The 17,195-nt window shown below is 39.2% G+C and overlaps 1 long non-coding RNA gene across 6 annotated transcripts in view; it reads right to left on the bottom strand.

The window, feature by feature from the left end:
• The window catches only part of LOC150066653 (uncharacterized), a 315,401-nt gene that overhangs the window by 186,325 nt on the left and 111,881 nt on the right, over nucleotides 1–17,195 (bottom strand). For 5 of the 6 annotated variants that reach the window (XR_016533492.1, XR_016533490.1, XR_016533489.1 and 2 more), the window contains exons 3-4: nucleotides 10,366–10,443; nucleotides 5,915–6,012 (exon numbers count right to left, since the gene is read on the bottom strand). This is a non-coding gene — a long non-coding RNA (uncharacterized LOC150066653). The remainder of the gene's footprint in view (nucleotides 1–5,914; nucleotides 6,013–10,365; nucleotides 10,444–17,195) is intronic. The other variant, XR_016533493.1, reaches the window with a different exon arrangement.

Raw genomic sequence — 17,195 nt, 5'->3', positions numbered from 1 at the left:
ATTTGTGTTTGGTTATTTGAAATTGGATAGGGAAGGGAGGAAAACAAGATGAGGGGTGGGGGGACGGGGGAGGGAAATGGGGACCAAGACATGTGAAAGGGTATCAATGTATGGGAATTAATGCACCATCTATTTGGCAAATATCCTGTAACCCTTCTATTCATTACAATAAAAAATAGATGAGAAAAAAAGTTATTTTTAAAAATCCAGTACCAGGGCTTGAACTCTAGGCCAGGCCACCATCACTTAGCTTTTGCCACTCAAGGATGACTCTCTAGCACTTGAGCCACAGCTCTATTTCTAGTTTTTTGCTGGCTAATTAAGGACACAAGTACTGTGTACTTTCCTGTCTGGGCTGGATTCTAACTATGATCTTCACATCTCATGCTCCTAAGTAGCTAAGCATAAGGTACTGCACCTGCATCAAATGAATCTTTACAGAGAACTGATCTTGGCCTCCAGACTCACTTCTGGCTTTCTCTTCCAAATATTAGAGATGTAGTCCACCATAATTAGACATTTCCTGACAGAAATATTTGAAAGGCTCATAACAAATAGGAATTGTAGAAAGAATGTAACAGCAGCCATAATTGATGAAGTTCTTCAGGTCTCTTGCTGAGAATTGTATCATGTTGTTTGGTGTGTTTTTTGAACCACTTCTGGCAAAAAGAAGCTCAAATACATAAAAGTCAACTTATCTGTGTCCTGATACTGAGTTACTTTTGTAAACATAGCATCGCTGTTCATGAAAGACTTAACTGTATATAAATTTATATATATATATACATATATAGGTGTATATATATATATATATATATGGTCCCCTAAGTTCAGCATGCACCCTTAACTGTGTTGGATTCCAGGACTTTGAATGAAAACACAGTGGGTAGTAGTACTCTGCAACGGAGAAGTAGAACTAACAGCATTATTCTGGCCAACACACACAAATTCAACACTAACGTTTTAACCTATGGCCATGCACATTAAAGATGAATATTTTGCCTGTAAAAAATTAATGTCCCACAGCTCTTAGAACTGTTGTTCCTTTGTGAAGTGCAAAATGTATTTTAAAAATGCAACCTTTTGGCAAATAGCTTGTTTCTCCTGACTTGGCTTAAGCTAGTACTTAGAAAGGCCCCTAAAGGGTCATTAAGCAAATAATCAAGTAGGTATAAAACAACCACTCAAAGTCACAGCAAGCAGTATGGAGATGGATGGAGCCAATTTTCAGGGGTTTTTTTTTAATGTGAAACTGATAAAATGTCTTGTCTATTTCTTTTCTTTTCTCTTTAATCATCTTCTAAAAACATGAAGGTTCACCACTCTTTCCTAGGCTAATAGACTGAATTTTAAACAAGCAAGGTTCATTTTGCAGGCCAAAGTAAGACTAGCTCAGCTAAGGAGAATGGAACTGGCCTGAAAACTTTGTGAGTTATCAGATTTATGTTGTGTCTAGAGTACAGACTAAGATAAAAACAAAAAGCCTTCTGAGATCTTGTATCAATTTAATTTTGATGAATGGCCAGTGTGGTAAATATTATTTACATTACTACACAAATTGGGTCTGTTCCATTGTGCCTGCTATGAAATAGTTTCTCAACTTAATCTCCATAGACTGGCTTTCCCCACTGTTAATTCACAATTAGAAGGATAATTAGTAATGTGAGCACTTTGCTTTTGAACAAAAAGCAAGAACATGAGCTCATTACTCAGTCATCTGGAAGTAAGCAATTCTTGAGCCTAAAGACTTCAATACTATATTCCCAGTGGTCTATACAGGTGCTAGTATTGTGTATTATATACACTATTTAAACAAAGGGACATAACAATCTCATTCCTCTGGTTTATCTATATTTCTTCCCCTTCTTTATCCATGTATGCTCATGTATTCATTCACTCATCTATTCCACATGTTTGTTAAGCCCTCAATTGGTAGTTTACATGGGCCTGATATTATGCAAGAGCAGCCATAGATAATGCATGAGTGAAAAGGATCTGGCAGTGTTCTGATAAAACTTTATTCACAAAATAGACAGTGGATCAGATTTGACCAACCTCTCAAAGCCACAGACTTCAAGGCAATAGACACAGTAGAAAGCAATAAAAATTCTATTGAACATGTATTGCAATTGGAGAAATAGACAATAAGTAGAGAAAAAAGTAAAGATAATTTCAGAGTAGTAAGTATCATGGAGAAAACCTATTTTCTATATCAAAATCATAACTTACAGTCACTGCAAAGCTATTATGTTATGAATATTTTCTATGTACCGCTCAATCATTGTGTTTCATCATGTTCCTGGCTCTCCTACTATTCCTCCTGAGTGCTATTTTTACTGAACCCTCCCATTTACAGTCTTATGTATTTAGATAAACCTAACTGATGATCATTCAAATGAGAGACCAAATACATCCACTCGTTCATCTTTTAATATACTTTATTGTTATTCCTTGTTTGTATTTTGGACAGAGAATCCTGAAATCCTAATGAGGAAAGGTCACAAATAAGGAATGTAAATGTAGAAAGTGTCTGCCCCTTACCATTGTTATTTCTGCTTCCCTATAGTTTCAGACGATTCTAAAAAAAAAAAAATGAAGTCCCAGAAGCCTATTCACTCAGGTCCAGGTCATAGACACTTTCCATTTGGGGCTTGAATATTGCTTTCTCCCTTTCCACTTAATGTGTTAGAGCCAAAGAGACTCCTATTCAAACCCTTTGTGCATTGGTTGAGTACCAACTGGATGCATAGCACAGTGGACCAGTGTTCTGGAAGGATATACTGAGGAACATGACAGAGCCCTTCCTGTCTGAAGACAGGGATGGGATGGATTTGAGATAGCCTGGGTCAAGTGACAAATGTTGCTTCACATTGATTGAGCATCAGCTCCAGTCTCAGGAAGGAACACCCCCCTAGATGGCTCTTCCATTTCAAGACAGGAATAACCTTTCTGGTAGGGGTAGGGGATTAGATGTGCAGCACAGTACATTCTGAATTCTTTTCTCCAGATAATGACAAATGCATGTTTGAGTTCCCGTGAACCACATACAAACATTTTCATGGATCAGTTACATGACCAGTCTCAATCCCATTTTACACATGAGAGACTGAGTCACAGAAAGACTGGGACCCTGGCATTGCTCACTGGCAGAGTCAGGACTTCTCTCTCAGTCTAGCTCTGGACTCTTAGCCTCTGTGTTTCAGGACTCCTCCAAGGGAGTCAGAGTTTTTTCCTATTCAGCTTTTCCATGGTGGAATGCACCTAAGTTAGGCTCTAGGTCTAAATCTTCCTCAGTCCCTCTGTCACTCTGACAGAAGCAGCAACAGAGAATATAAGATGGGTGGATACACAGGATCTCCAAGTTACCTGTGGTAGTCCTGGAGTTTGGTGGCTGTAAGCAGAGAAGCCAATACACAGTCTAAAATTCAGCCATATTCAATAATAAAGCTAGTGTTGTCATCTCTCTTAGTTTGGCTCCTGTGACTACTTTCCAAGGTTTAGGTACCCAACAATGAGGAGAAAGGATGTGATTGATTCTCACCTTAAGCCCTCAACATATTATTAGAATGAATAATGGCAGTAGTAAAAAAAATAGCTGACAATAATTATGCCCCAGCAGGTGTTGTTCTAAGTACTTTAGCTATATTATCTTTTTTATCCCATCAAGGCAGGTACCTCACATGACGGGAGAGGAAAGGGATTAAATTTAAGGTTGTCAAGTGGGCTTTTGATATGTAAAAGGGCGATGATTATTTTATTGGCTACATGACGTATTAATAGGACTTGATTACAATGGTCTTTGATGTTAACATCAAATAATCCTGCTTTCCGCAAAGGCACTCTCTGGAGATGATAATTAGCATTGTCTGAGAACACTCAAGAGGTCATAGTAACTGCATCTCCTGGCCAGAAAATAGTCAAGTAAGGTTAGGTCAGGTTATTCTAGCTGAAAACTACTTTGATCCGTTCACCCCAGTCCAATCTTGGTGGCATGAACCTACAGCAAGCCACCTCTGTCTGCCACTTATGCTAATCAAGCAGTTCCTATACATGAATCACGATCCTCCTCAAAGTTCTTCCCCGGCAATGCTAATAGTATAGCCAGCTAAGCTACTTCTCTCTCGTGGAGAACATTAATGTCCTAGAGAAAAAGGAACCGAATTCTCCACGCTCTTCAAAGTCCTCAACAGTCGGACCCTTGCCTGTCCCATAGTTGCATTTCCTTCATTTCTTCATCCCAGCATGAGCCTACCTCAGTTTCTTGTCAGTTTCCTGACAGTCCTGAACTCTTTCCCTCCCTTGTGACTTACCGGTTGTTCTTTCTACTTGAAACCTCCCTCCCTGGTTGTCACATTCCTAAACACACTTATTTCTTCAGGCTTCAGCCTACATGTTGTTTGCTCACAACCCCTTGCCTGCCATCTCAGAATTGTAGGTCCTTGTGTTAGCAGTCCAAGTGCCATCCTGCTCCTGTCCTTCAAAGCACTTCAAGGTGTTATTATTTGGATTGGATGGCTAATCATTCTTTCTGGTTTGAGTTCATCTAAGATAAAGCCTCATAAGCACAAGAAATCTGTCTTGCTCAATGCTCTTGCTCAAGGTCTCCCACGCTGCCCGGAGCACACTCACCCAGGAAATACTAAGCCAGATGCCCAGTTTTAGGCATCCTCCACCTTGACAGTGATAGGATGTGCTAATGTCCACATGCAGCCTGTCAGCCCTATGCTGAATGAGTGAATGAATGAATGAATGAATGAATGAATTATCAAAGGACAGCATTGATCATTCCCTCACAGAAAAACCTTATCTGATAACCAGTCTTTCCTGAAAACCCTGGGGGTGATGTATATCCTCCCTATGTATCACCAAGAAGCAATTATATTGGCATTTTTCAGTGTTCCCAGGAATGCTCTGTTTGCTCATTTGAATTCTACAAAACCATTTTCATAATCTTGAACTTGGTCCAGAAGTTCACATGTGTCGGTGTAAAACCTCACTTTTTGCTTTCTGTTTGTTTGTCATGACAATACTGGGATTTGAACTCAGGGCCTCACATTTTAGTCTCTGTCTAATATAGCTCCTGGGTGTTGATATTTGCTATTTTCTTAGGAAAAATCAAGCTCCAAATTCAGCATCCTCTCAAAGCTTATTTTCTCAGGAGGAAATGAAGGCCTGGGCAAGTTGATAAGGTAGCCAAAGGGACCACCAGGCAAGGTGTGGTCCAGCCAGAAGCCAAGTTACCTCTTTTTTTTTTTGTCAATCATGGGACTTGAACTCTGAACCTGGGCTTTCTATTCATACGACCTGATCTGATATCAGAATATGATTTATATTGCCATTTGTCTCCATTGCTTTGGGTAGTCTAGAGCAAAGTGTTTTGCTCACTGAAAACAGGTTGGATTTTGCTTGTGTGTTTTTTCCTTTGTTTTGTGGTTGGTATTTTTGTTGTCGTTGTTTGTGTTTCTACTTGAGTTAAAGCAAGTATTACTGAATTTCTGATTTAGCAACCAAGGATTTGTATAGGCATTGGAAAATATATATATTAAAACAAAGTCAAAACATAATGGGTCTTAGGCATTTTGAAATTATTATTACATATAGCTACAAAAAATTTAATTACTGGCAAATCCTTCTATTTCATATATAGTATTGAAAATTCACTTTGTATCCTTCACATGATACATTGATAGAAAGATAAAATGCTTTGCTATGGAACTGCAATCCAAATGTTAAGATGTCATCTGACCCCATTTGAGTAGTCTTTATCCACAAGATTAACTGAGGAAGAGGGGAAAAGGAATCTTGTGCATGTGGGAGGAGTGCAAGTTAGTACCGCCCCCATGGAAAGCAATACAGAGGTTCTATTTCAGAACTAGAAATAGAACTACATGTGATCAGCAATCTCACTACTGACAGGCCAAAGAAAGGGAAATCCTCGTATCTGGCACATGCATGGGTGTTGAATCACTATTCACAATAGCTCACTCAAGGAATCTGCTTTGTCCATTGAATCTGAATGGATAAAGAAGAGGAGACACATACCCACAATGGAACATTATTCAGTCATGAAAAGAATGAAATCCTGTCATTTGCAGTAAAATGAATAAAATGGAGGTTATTACCATGAAGTCAAATCCACAAAAATACAGGACAAATATTGCCTGTTCACTTCCATTTGAGGAAGCTAAAAATAACATTGACCTCATAGAAGAAGAGAGAAGATTAGAGTAACTGGAGAGAGGAAGGGAGGAGGAGCATAAAAGGGAGACTGGATAACAGCTACAAAATAAAGTTGAGAAGGAACAGTCAGTTCTTGTGTTTAAATGCACAGTGGGATCATTACTCTCTACAATAAGTTGTGGTCTATTTCAAAACACTAGAATAGAACAGTCTAAAGTTTCCTTACTGAGAAATGATGGATGTTTGTGGAGAAGGAAAGACCAATTATGCTGATGTGATCTTTATATCATATGTACATATCAAATTATTTTGCTGTACTCCAAAGCACATATAAATAGGATGGTCAACCAAAAACATAAAACTGGTGCTGGTGGCTCATGCCTGCAATCTTAGCTACTCAGAAGGATGAAACCTGAGCCTCACAGTTCAATGCGAGTCCAGACAGAAAGGTCCATGAGACTTAGCTCCAATCAATCACCAGAAAACCAGAAGTGGTACTGTGACCCAAAGTGGTAGAATGCTAAGGGACAGTGCCCAGGCCCTGAGTTCAAGCCCCACTGACCAAAACTAACTAACTAAAACCCCTCAAAGCCTGGAAATTTCCATTCCTAATTAAAATATAATAAGAAATAAATAAAGAGAAATAAAAAGAGAAAATATATGTAAAGCCTTACTCTTGCCATGCTTGATACAATGACCAACACAGCTGATGCTTCCCCATTTATCTTTCTAGTACAGAAGAAAAACAAGCTTGGCAAGATCAAGAAAAACATCAAAGCCCTATAGCCAGAAAGAAGCAAAACTGCATGGGGGATTGAGAACTTACTTTTCTTCACCTCAATCCTATTGCCATGTGAACTGGGTAGTCCTTTGTGTTGGGAAGGGGGCTGGGCTGTGTATACATTGTAGAATACTTATTAATCAATGTCCTCCTCCTCATTCGATGCTACTTTCTTTCTTTCCTCATAAATTATGCCCTAGACATTGCCATCTGCCCCAGGGGGGCTAAAGTTTCTCCTGGTATAAAAACCAGTACTTTAGAACTCCAATTTTAAGCTACATGTGCCTACATTCTAAGTGGACAATCCGTGAGTCAAATGAGCTCACATCAAGCTCCCATAGACTACATCAGAGTTCTAGTCAATTTCCTTTCCCCTCATGTTACCAAGGAAGGAAACACCAGGTGCCCACAATCCACAGTGGTTTAGGATATGTACCATCAAACTAGAATTGATAATGTAATGTAATAATAATAATAATAATAATAATAATAATAACAAATCGCCTTGCTCTTCTTACCAGTAGTCTGAGCTAAGGCTGAATCCCATGTGCTCGGAGGATCAGAGGGAAGATGGTTTCCAGTTTAGACCACTCCCCATTTCAGTTAGAATTAACTTGATGAAGAAACAGAATAAGAATTGCAAAGTCATCAAAGATGATGGCTTTTCTTTTATGACCCTTGGCACCAGAACAAAGGCTCTATTTTGTGTGGGGGGAGGGCGCTGGATTTCCAGAATAAAGGGAATATAAATGTTTCGGTAATGTTTGGATGGTTCAGAAACGGTTCTTGCATCAGTGATAGGTCAATTAATACCCGAACAGTTCAAAAGAAGCAATTATTTTAATTTATAAATCACTTTGGAGGTAGGAAGCTGCCATCCATTAATGTGGTTTTTTACAAATAAGAGCGTTCATGGTTCCGTGTGTTCCTGTGTGTGCCTTTCTCCTCATGTCATTCTATCTGGCCCGAGTTTTCAGACCAGATCGCATACCTCTGTGATGAAGTATTTGTCTCCAGGGCCTTGACAAACCCATAAAGTATGGACTTTGCAATTCGACCCCTGGTGGAGACCACCCTCTTTTTCAAGTTTTTGCTCTGCTAAAAGGTACTACCATGCACAATCTTGCTTCCAGAAATGACCTTCTTATATTACGTTCTAAATGGCAGGGTCTGTGAGCTAAAACTCCCCAGGGAGGCAGAGTGACTCTCCATCCATAATCATGCCAAAAAAGAGAAGGGCCAAAGTGATTTCTGGGCATGGTGGGCTTAGCAGGCTACTTGAAAGCTAATGATAAGTCTCTTACATGTCCTTGAACCATTTGTAAACCATCTTTTACTTTGACTTTATTTTGTAAATTTCTGAGTGTCAACAAAGTGCCTAGTCCCTTGGTGCACTGTATGTATAAATGTAGCTAAGATAAAAGCGATCTGATCTTAGATGTAGACTTGAAGCTGGCTATTATTGTTTGCTTATATGGTACTGGAAAAGTCCCATTTGGATAAGGTATGGTGTGATATAGGAAGTTTCCAGAAAGAACAGACCATGATTTCAAAGATGAACAGGTGTTAGTTTGGTACCTTAAGGGAATAGAGGTGTTACAGACAGAGGGAAGAGTGTGTGCCAAGCTAGAGACAAAAGAGTGAATACGGTGGTTCCTGGAAGCAGAAGGAAAACAAGTTAGGTTTATGGAGAGGCAGGGAGTGAGGGATGTGTAATGAGCCTGGACACATGAAGTTGGCCAGCATGAAGCCATCTCCACATCACGGTGAAAAGTCAGAGGAAAGGACCTGACTTCATCAGGTAAGTTCAAGCTAATGAGAGGAAAGAGAAGCCACTAGAGAAAGGATGAGGGGTCTGGCCACACCCAGAGTTTAATCAGTGAGCTCAATGATGGAAAGACCAGCCCTGTATTCAAGCTTAATGGAAATTAAACGTGTTGGGGCAGCACTGGAACTTAAAGCTTTGGCTTCTTCTACATAAGTCATGCCTTCAGACCTCTCTGTTTGAGTTAAGACCTTGTGCTTTTGCCTGAAGCTGTCTGTGATTCTTCTGCCTCCAAATTACCTGGTATTACAGGCATGCATGAACCATCATATGGGACTTATTTTTATGACATGGGGTCTCATTGACTTTTTTGTTTGCTTGCTTTTTGATCCATGGTAGCCTTGGGCCTCAATTCTTCCAGGTAGCTGGTATTAAAGACTTCAGCTATCACACTCAGTGGAAATGAAAGAATTTAAATTGAGCCTATATTCCTTCTTCCTACTATCTAAAGGAAATGGCAACTTTGTAATCTGCACATAAATCCTCTTCAATAGTTGAATTTTTCTTTATTTATTGAGCTCCTACTAGTATCTGCCATCCTACTAGTATCCTACTAGTTCTCTGTCTGAAGGACGCTGGGGCTAAGATGAGATTGTTCCTCCTTTCAGGGAGTATTTCTCTTGGTAATGGAGACAGTAACAGAATTCAGTAAAGGTGTTTAGACACAAGCGGTGCTGTAAAGATGGGAAATTACAAGGTCACACACAAGCATGACACAGAGGAAAGACTGAGAATAGTGGCATTTCAGTTGAGTTGGGAACAAAGATATACCAACCAAGGCAGCCGAGTCCTGGGTAGAGCAGTGACCATGAGGTATTTGGAAAATGGAGAAGCAGGCAACATATTGTGTAAGGCCTCATGGACTGTAGTGAGGAGTCTGAGATTCAGTCCTGTTGCAAAAGTTGGAATCAATTGTCCTCTGAGCCATGACTGATCTGGATGTTTGTGAATGAAAATACGTCTTAGAGATTTCTACTTTGTACCTCTAGCTGATAAGCTAGAGGTACAATAAGCTTCACAGAGAGAAGAAACAAGATGGCTTAAGGAAGAAGCCTTTAAATGAATATTTATTTATTATTACGCCCAATGTCCAGGCTGCTGGGCATGAGTCAGTAGTCCAGACCATTTCTTGAGAGGAGAGCAAAATGTTGCTCCAAGAAGATCCCATCTACCACTGAGAGAGATACCAGCCTGAGCAGGGCTTATACTGAATGCTGGCCAGCTGCCTTGTCAGTAATGAATGCAGCTCTTTAATTACACCAAATGTTTAGGCAACCAAAGTAATGAGATGATCCTCCAAGGAAATGTACACATTCCAGGGACTCTATGCCATCGCCGATTGTCCTCCTGCCCCAGCTAGGAAACATGACAATTGACCGGTAGACTGATATAGGCCCTCCCCTGGGCTCCATCTCCTCCTACTGGTTGTCTTGTCTCCAGACACAACCCTTAATGTGTCTTAGCCTCAGTTTATAAGTCCATCAAATGGAACTCATCACGCTTGGCTAACATGACTGTGATGAAAGAAACGTGAACAACAGTGGCCAACTTACTGCAAGGAAGATGTTTTCACACTTACCTAGCCAGTCCATGGGCTCTTCATTGTCAGCAGACTATCCAAAACACCCTGATATTTCTTCTGCGGCCGCTGCTTCAGCTAGAAAGGAAAGGAGAGTACTATTATTAACCAGGCTTCCTTTTATTATCACCCAAGGGTGGCAGTTAATCAAGGTGCTTGTTTATACAGAAAACCAGGAGATTGTATTTCTGATGAAAGACTTACCTAAAGGGTAGGGTTTGTTATCAAAGTCCTGGCGGCTGTCTGGTGAGATTTAGAAATACAAAACAAGATGTGGGGGAGGTTGAAAGGGAAAATTCTTCTAGGAGTGAAATTATATCTGGCTCATCTCTAACAAGTTACATCATATTATTATGAAAGTATCATTGTGGTATTAGAAAACGTTTGTGAATGTACTATTAAGAATATTATTTTGTTGTTGTTTTTGTTTTCCAGTGGCTTTATTTCATCCCACTAAAATCAAGGTTTGTTACTGTACAGGCAGGTCAGTAGCTTCCTATTTTAAAATTCATTTAATCTGCAAACTCATTTTAGTTGAAGGAGGCAAACTTGAGCATGAATACCATGCACCTTGCTTTAGCTCCTCCTAGATGATCTCTGTGAACAGATACAAAGGGAAGCCTGGTGACATGGAAAGAAATACAGATGGGAATCTGCTTTTAAATTAACTAATTACTAACACTTTGTAGGAGTTGGGAATGTGTCCGCACAGGAAATATCCATGACTGTGGTATTACAAAGACTGAGATTCCAGTCCCAGTTCCATCTTTTATTTACCAAGTTACAAATTCTCTCCAAATCTCACTTTCCTTATCTGTAAAAATGGAGTTAATAACAATATTATTCACTTTGCCAGTTGGGAATAGATTTAGATATTATGACAATACCCACAATAAAACCTAGTACATATTGAGAGGCGATGATGATGATGATGATGATGATGAACCAAGCAGAATGCCAGTTGCTTGGCCTCTGATCCTAACTTCTCAGGAAGCTAAGATATAAACAATTGAGGTTCAAAACAAGCATTTCTCTAGAGCATTAGTATCTCCTTTCAAACATACATCAAGGAAATACAGAAAAACCATAGGCTCATTGTACAAAGGGAGAATACAGACCCTGGGATCCAGATGTCCAGTGCCCAGCCTATGAGTTCAAACCTAAGAACACACACACACACACACACACACACACACACACACACACACACACGCACACACGCACACAGAGTCTCTCTGGCCTACCATATTTGAAACAAAATTATTTATTTTTCAGACTCAAATCCCTTGCCATCTATATCACATTGACATTCACAGTAAGGGTAATTAGTTGAAGCCTGTGAGATTTCTGCCCCGACTTCCACATAAAATTGCACAGGGCTTAAGGAAACCTGTGTGCCCCAAAACTGGAGGTTCAATATGTAGACAATATGGTCTGGCAAATGGATTCCAGCCTTAATATGTATTTGGGGAAATTCAAGGGGCCAAATCAAGTGTTTAAATTACTCACATGGAATCATTATGTGTTTAATTATTGTGTTTCACAGGAGAAAATTTTATAAATCCCAGTGAAGTGGTAATTACACTCTCAGACACACTGCAGCAAGTTTTAATAGGCACAGAGTCCCGATAGCTTTCAGCTTCAATGGGGTCGGGTTACACTATGCTAATAGACAAGTTGTGTGTCAACTGTAAGCAGGTGGACTAATCCCAACTAAGGCCGCAAACAGGATAATGCATAGTGAGGCCACGGGCAAGGAAAATGGTTTTAATCCATCACTGCCTTTGTTCTGCTTGCAGAGTGCCCAACAGCCATGACAACTGTATGTGTGTGGTTGGATTTCTGACCATCTCTTAACAGAGGCCTATATGTGAAATGAACCATTTTCTCATCAGGATTATGAAATTTTCCAGAATCCACCTGCACATTTCCAGATGGAATGTACCATTGTGTAACTATAGTATAAGCATACAATGTATATAGTAAGAGAGAGATAAATAAATAGTAATTTCTTTAAGAAGCGTAAGGATGGTGATAACTTTAGAGAATGCATCCATCACCAATATTATTGTGTCACCTTCACTGAAGTGTACTTACACAAACCTAAATGGTCTGTTCTGCTATACATCAAAACTTTAGGGCATATATCTTCATATATGTAGTCCCTCACTGTCCAAATGCCATCCTGTAGCATAGGCCTGTATATATTAGATGCTAATAAATTACAACCCACCCAACTAAATTTGGAATTATATTGGATTATGGCGGCATGGGGGTGGTAATATATTCTTCCAAAAAATCCTCTTTTCTAACCCAAGTCCACCTTACTGATCAAGCTCATCTTAGTAACTAGTATGAATTAATCTTTCAGTTCTTCACATTGTCTTTTCACTGATTTCCGTGGCTATGCCTGGGCAGATGAGACTGAAGATGTTCTCAGCTTCTTAACTGATTATAGTTCTCCAGAGCTATTTAATAAAGTAAAATAAATTTAATAGGACCAGGAGTTTGGCCTAGAGGTAGAGTGCTCACCTATCATGCATGAAGACCCAGGTTCAATTCTTCGGTACTATATATATAGAAAAGCTGGAAGTGGTACTATGGCTCAAGTGGCAAAGCGCTAGCCTTGAGGAAATAGCCCAAGGACAGTGCTCAGGCCCTGAATTCAAGCCCCAGGACTGGCAATAAATAAAAAATTAATTAATTAAATAAAATCCTAACTTACTTCTCTTAGGCAAACAACCCTGACAAATGTCAGATACTAAGAAAAATGCAGTGTATATGGCTGTGTATACATAGAGTGCATGTAACTAAATATTATGTATAAATATATATTTTTAATATTCAAAAATTTACCCTGGCAAACAATTCTAAGCTCCTAGCATGTAGCAATTCTTAAGGTATGGAAATGCATTTCAGAACTCAGCCGTTTTTTGGTTTTCAATGCATTTATCTTTTTTCTACATACAATAAAATTTTCTTATTATTTGTCTTTCTCCTCCTCCTCAAAGGAATGTAAATTTTCTAAGTGTCTCAAATGCCCAATATAGTCTCTAACACATGACATGTTCAATAAACACCAGCCTAGGTTATTAAAGTAATTGTCACAAAACTATTCAAAGGTATGCTGTTTGATAGGGTTTCCCCCCCCTTCTTCTGCTACTTTTGAATGAATATTTCTTTAACTCCACCAGGTACTCTAAGCCATCCTGTAGGACCTGAATAGGTAACCTGTTGGCTTCCCTGGATAAGTAGGGGCTAGATTTTCATGTCTTCACTCCTGCCCCGGGGCAGAGGATGAGATCAAATGGCCCCCTGAGATCTTACTGGCCCTTGACATCCTAATTCAATTCCACTTAAATGTCCTAAAAGTAATTTGTGTAGAAATTCTTTTCCTCCTCCATCTGCATTAGAGTAGTTATTTATCTAATTATTTCCTTGGTAGGTTGACCCAGCTTTAAAGGAGCACCAGTGTCATCCCTGGTGCATTTTCTCTGAGCACTTACTTTATAAAACCAAAAGACTAAAGATTGAGCTCTCTAGGGAACTGAATTGCATTCACATAAGATTAAGGCTTTTGGACTCACAAAAGCAAGGACAATCAGAGGCTAACTAAGGCAAAGCAATTGTTCAGCAAAATAATCCTAGACAAAAGAGGACTCTTGCAATGGGTGGGGGGGGGGGAATACTTAGGAAGGAATGGAAGACTATGTAGAGTCAGTATTTCCTTCTCTCTCACATTCTGGATAGTGAATATGGATAGTTTCTAAATTCGGATTATTGTGACCCAACACCTCCCAATACCCTCAGAAGAAGCCTTCAATAAGATCTTAAAATCTCAACACCAGGGGCCGGGAGTTTGGCCTAGTGGTAGAGTGCTTGCCTAGCATGCACGAAGACCTGGGTTCAATTCCTCGGTACATAGAAAAAAGGCAGAAATGGTGCTGAGACTCAAGTGGTAGAGCTCTAGCCTTGAGAAAGTCCAAAGACAGTGCTCAAGCCCAGGACTGGCAAAAAAAATAAAAATAAAATAAAAATCTCAACACCAGGAAGGTACCTCCACTACAGAAGTGTTCCCAGTCATGTGAAAAAGATGTTACTGAGCATCTAAAGGTCTTTGTCATTCTTTGGGTTGGAACAGGGTTTCATAGATTCCTCAGAAAATAAAAAGACCATAAAATTACAAAGAAAATGAGTTATATTGGAATCCAAACATTTTCTACAGGTCAGTAACACAATCTTAAAATAGTGGCAAATTTAAATGATCCTGTGCAATATCTCAATAATTATCCTGTGATAGGAAAATAGTGGCCTGCAATACCTGCAAGGAGATGGTCACAGATAAGGCTTATATTATTATCCTCTACTTGGTAAATGAAGGAAATGCTTAATTCCAGTTCCATGTGAATAAAACTTTAAAATGAGAATTTTCCTTCTCATTCAGGTTCAACCCCCACGAGATTAGGAATTTTGATAGAAAAATGGGAAGGATTGCTGAGCCTTCCTCTCTAAATAGTCCATGTTCAACCTCACTGCCAGACATCTATGCTGAGTGTGACCTTTGTCCTAACTACTCCCAGACTCCTACAAAGTGCTCTTTCTTTTATTTTATTTTGACTTGGGGTTTTCTCTACAAGCCAACTGAAACTTGCAACCTTTCTGTTCCAATTCTCTTCTAATTAAGACATGAGGAAGTCCATAATGAGAAAGGTTGAAATATTGAGGGGAAAAATATCAGCACATGCAAATTTAGAGAAAAGACTTTTTTTGGTCAGTTCTAGGGCTTGAACTCAGGATCTCATACTTTTGTTTGGCTTTCTTGCTCAATGGCTGGTACTCTACACCTTGGTCACATCTTCAGTATTGCTTTTCTGTTGGTTATTTGGAGATGGGGTCCTCATGGATTTTTCTGCCTGGGATTGGCTTTGAACCTTGATCCTCTAGGTCTCAGCCCCCTCAGTAGCCAGGATTACAGATATGAGCCACTGGTGCCCCAGCTGAGTAAAGAAAATGCTAGAGGTACTGTAAATATAATATGTATGCTACAGTTTAAAGACTTATTAGCAAATGGTATTAAATGTCACTCATAATCTGTATAGTCAGCCATACTCAAATAATAGTAATTTAAATATATCAGGTTAAATATATCCAATGTTATAAGTCCAAAATGTATCTACTAATGTAAAAATTATTGGTAACATGAATTTAGCTTCTTTCTTTTGGCTTTTTTTTTTTAATGTGGCTCCTAAAACATTTGAAACGTCAGTGTGGTTTGGGCATATCAAGTCATGCCTATAATCCCAACTACTCAGTAGGCAAACACCAGAAGGACCACAGAGATTTAAATAGAAATTTAAAAGTCCAGAAGTGGTACTGTGCTCAAGTGGAAGAGTACTAGCTTTGATGAAAAAGCCCAAGGACAGTGCTCAGGCCTTGAGTTCAAGTCCCAGGACTGGCACACACACACACACAAAAAGTCCAAAAAGTGTGAAACTCTAAAAAAGTAACAAATATTAGAAAAAAAAAGGCTGAGTATGTGGTTCAGATGATAGAGTGCCTGCTTAGTAAGTCTAAGGCCCTGAGTTTAAACTCTAGTGCCATTAAAGGGAAAAAATAACAACAAAAAAATCTTTAAAAAAGTAGTTTTATATGTGAGACAACCAGAATTTTAGTCAATAGATGATTAACTGGATAAAGTATGAACTATTGGCCTTAAAAGGAATGAATTCCACTCACTACACAGATAAGTTATTTTTTAAGCACTAGACAAAAAAGAACAAATCATATTATTCCACTTAAATGTAGCATCTAGACATACAAATCCACAGAGTAAAAAAGGGGGGTTAAGGGCAGAGTGAAGAAAGAAATAGAGGGTTATTGTTTTGGGGTACAGAGTTTCTCTTTGAAGTAATGACAAAGTTCTGGACATGAATTGTAGAGAGCTCAGACAGCATTGTAAATACACTCACCGCCACTGAATAAAATTAGGTGAAATGGTAACTTTTCTATTTTACATATTTTATCACAATTTTTAAAAATGTGTATGTAGCTTACCTTGTGCGGCTTACATTATTTTCTATTGAAGAAAGCTGTTCTCCCTGCCATCTTTAGCCACCTTCTGTCTGGACCCCTTCAAAGCTCCTTAATTCAGGAAGAAAATGCCTTGCCTTCTGAGGGGCCTTAGCTCTTCCAATGACGTCTCTGACGTGGATTTGTGCCTTACCATACTACATGTTAGGCATTTTCAGTCTTCCCTGCCTGCCTAAAATCATATTACGTGAAGTAAGCCAGACCCCGTAATAATTAGTCTATGTCGAAGATTCTCCTAGCAGAGGGTCACAGTGGCTGAAAAGCTATGTCCATATGGCCATATAAGATGGGGCTAAGCAAAATGAACTCCAAGCTAGGGAAACAAGAGGTTTATCATTGTGATTGTTTTCTTAATGTACTATGTTATTTCTTTGCCCTTTTGTTTCTCTTTGTGGTTTATTCCATGCTGTTACCGTATTTGACCTTGGTACCTGCTATATTGTATTATGTTTATTTGTGTATTTGAAATAGAGAAGGGAAGGAGGCAAAACAAGATGATTGGGAAGGGGTGGAGAGAGGGAAAGTAGGAGAAAAACATGGGAAGGTATCAATGTTCAAAAAGTAATGTACCTATTACCTGACAAATATAACTATGACCCCTCTATACATCACTCTGACAACAACAACAAAAAAAGACTAAGCTCAGCTCTTAAGAGAAGAGCAGTCTACCTTGGTTGTAATGGGAGCACAGAGGACAGCAATTCACTGAATGATTTATCCAGTGTCAGAGCACACACACA

The sequence above is a fragment of the Megascapheus bottae genome, chromosome 2, assembly GCF_031878675.1.
Source record: "Megascapheus bottae isolate mThoBot1 chromosome 2, mThoBot2.hap1, whole genome shotgun sequence".
In the NCBI taxonomy this organism is placed as follows: Eukaryota; Metazoa; Chordata; class Mammalia; order Rodentia; family Geomyidae; genus Megascapheus; species Megascapheus bottae.
Note: the sequence above shows the minus strand (reverse complement) of the source record. Positions and strands in the feature narration are given on the sequence as shown.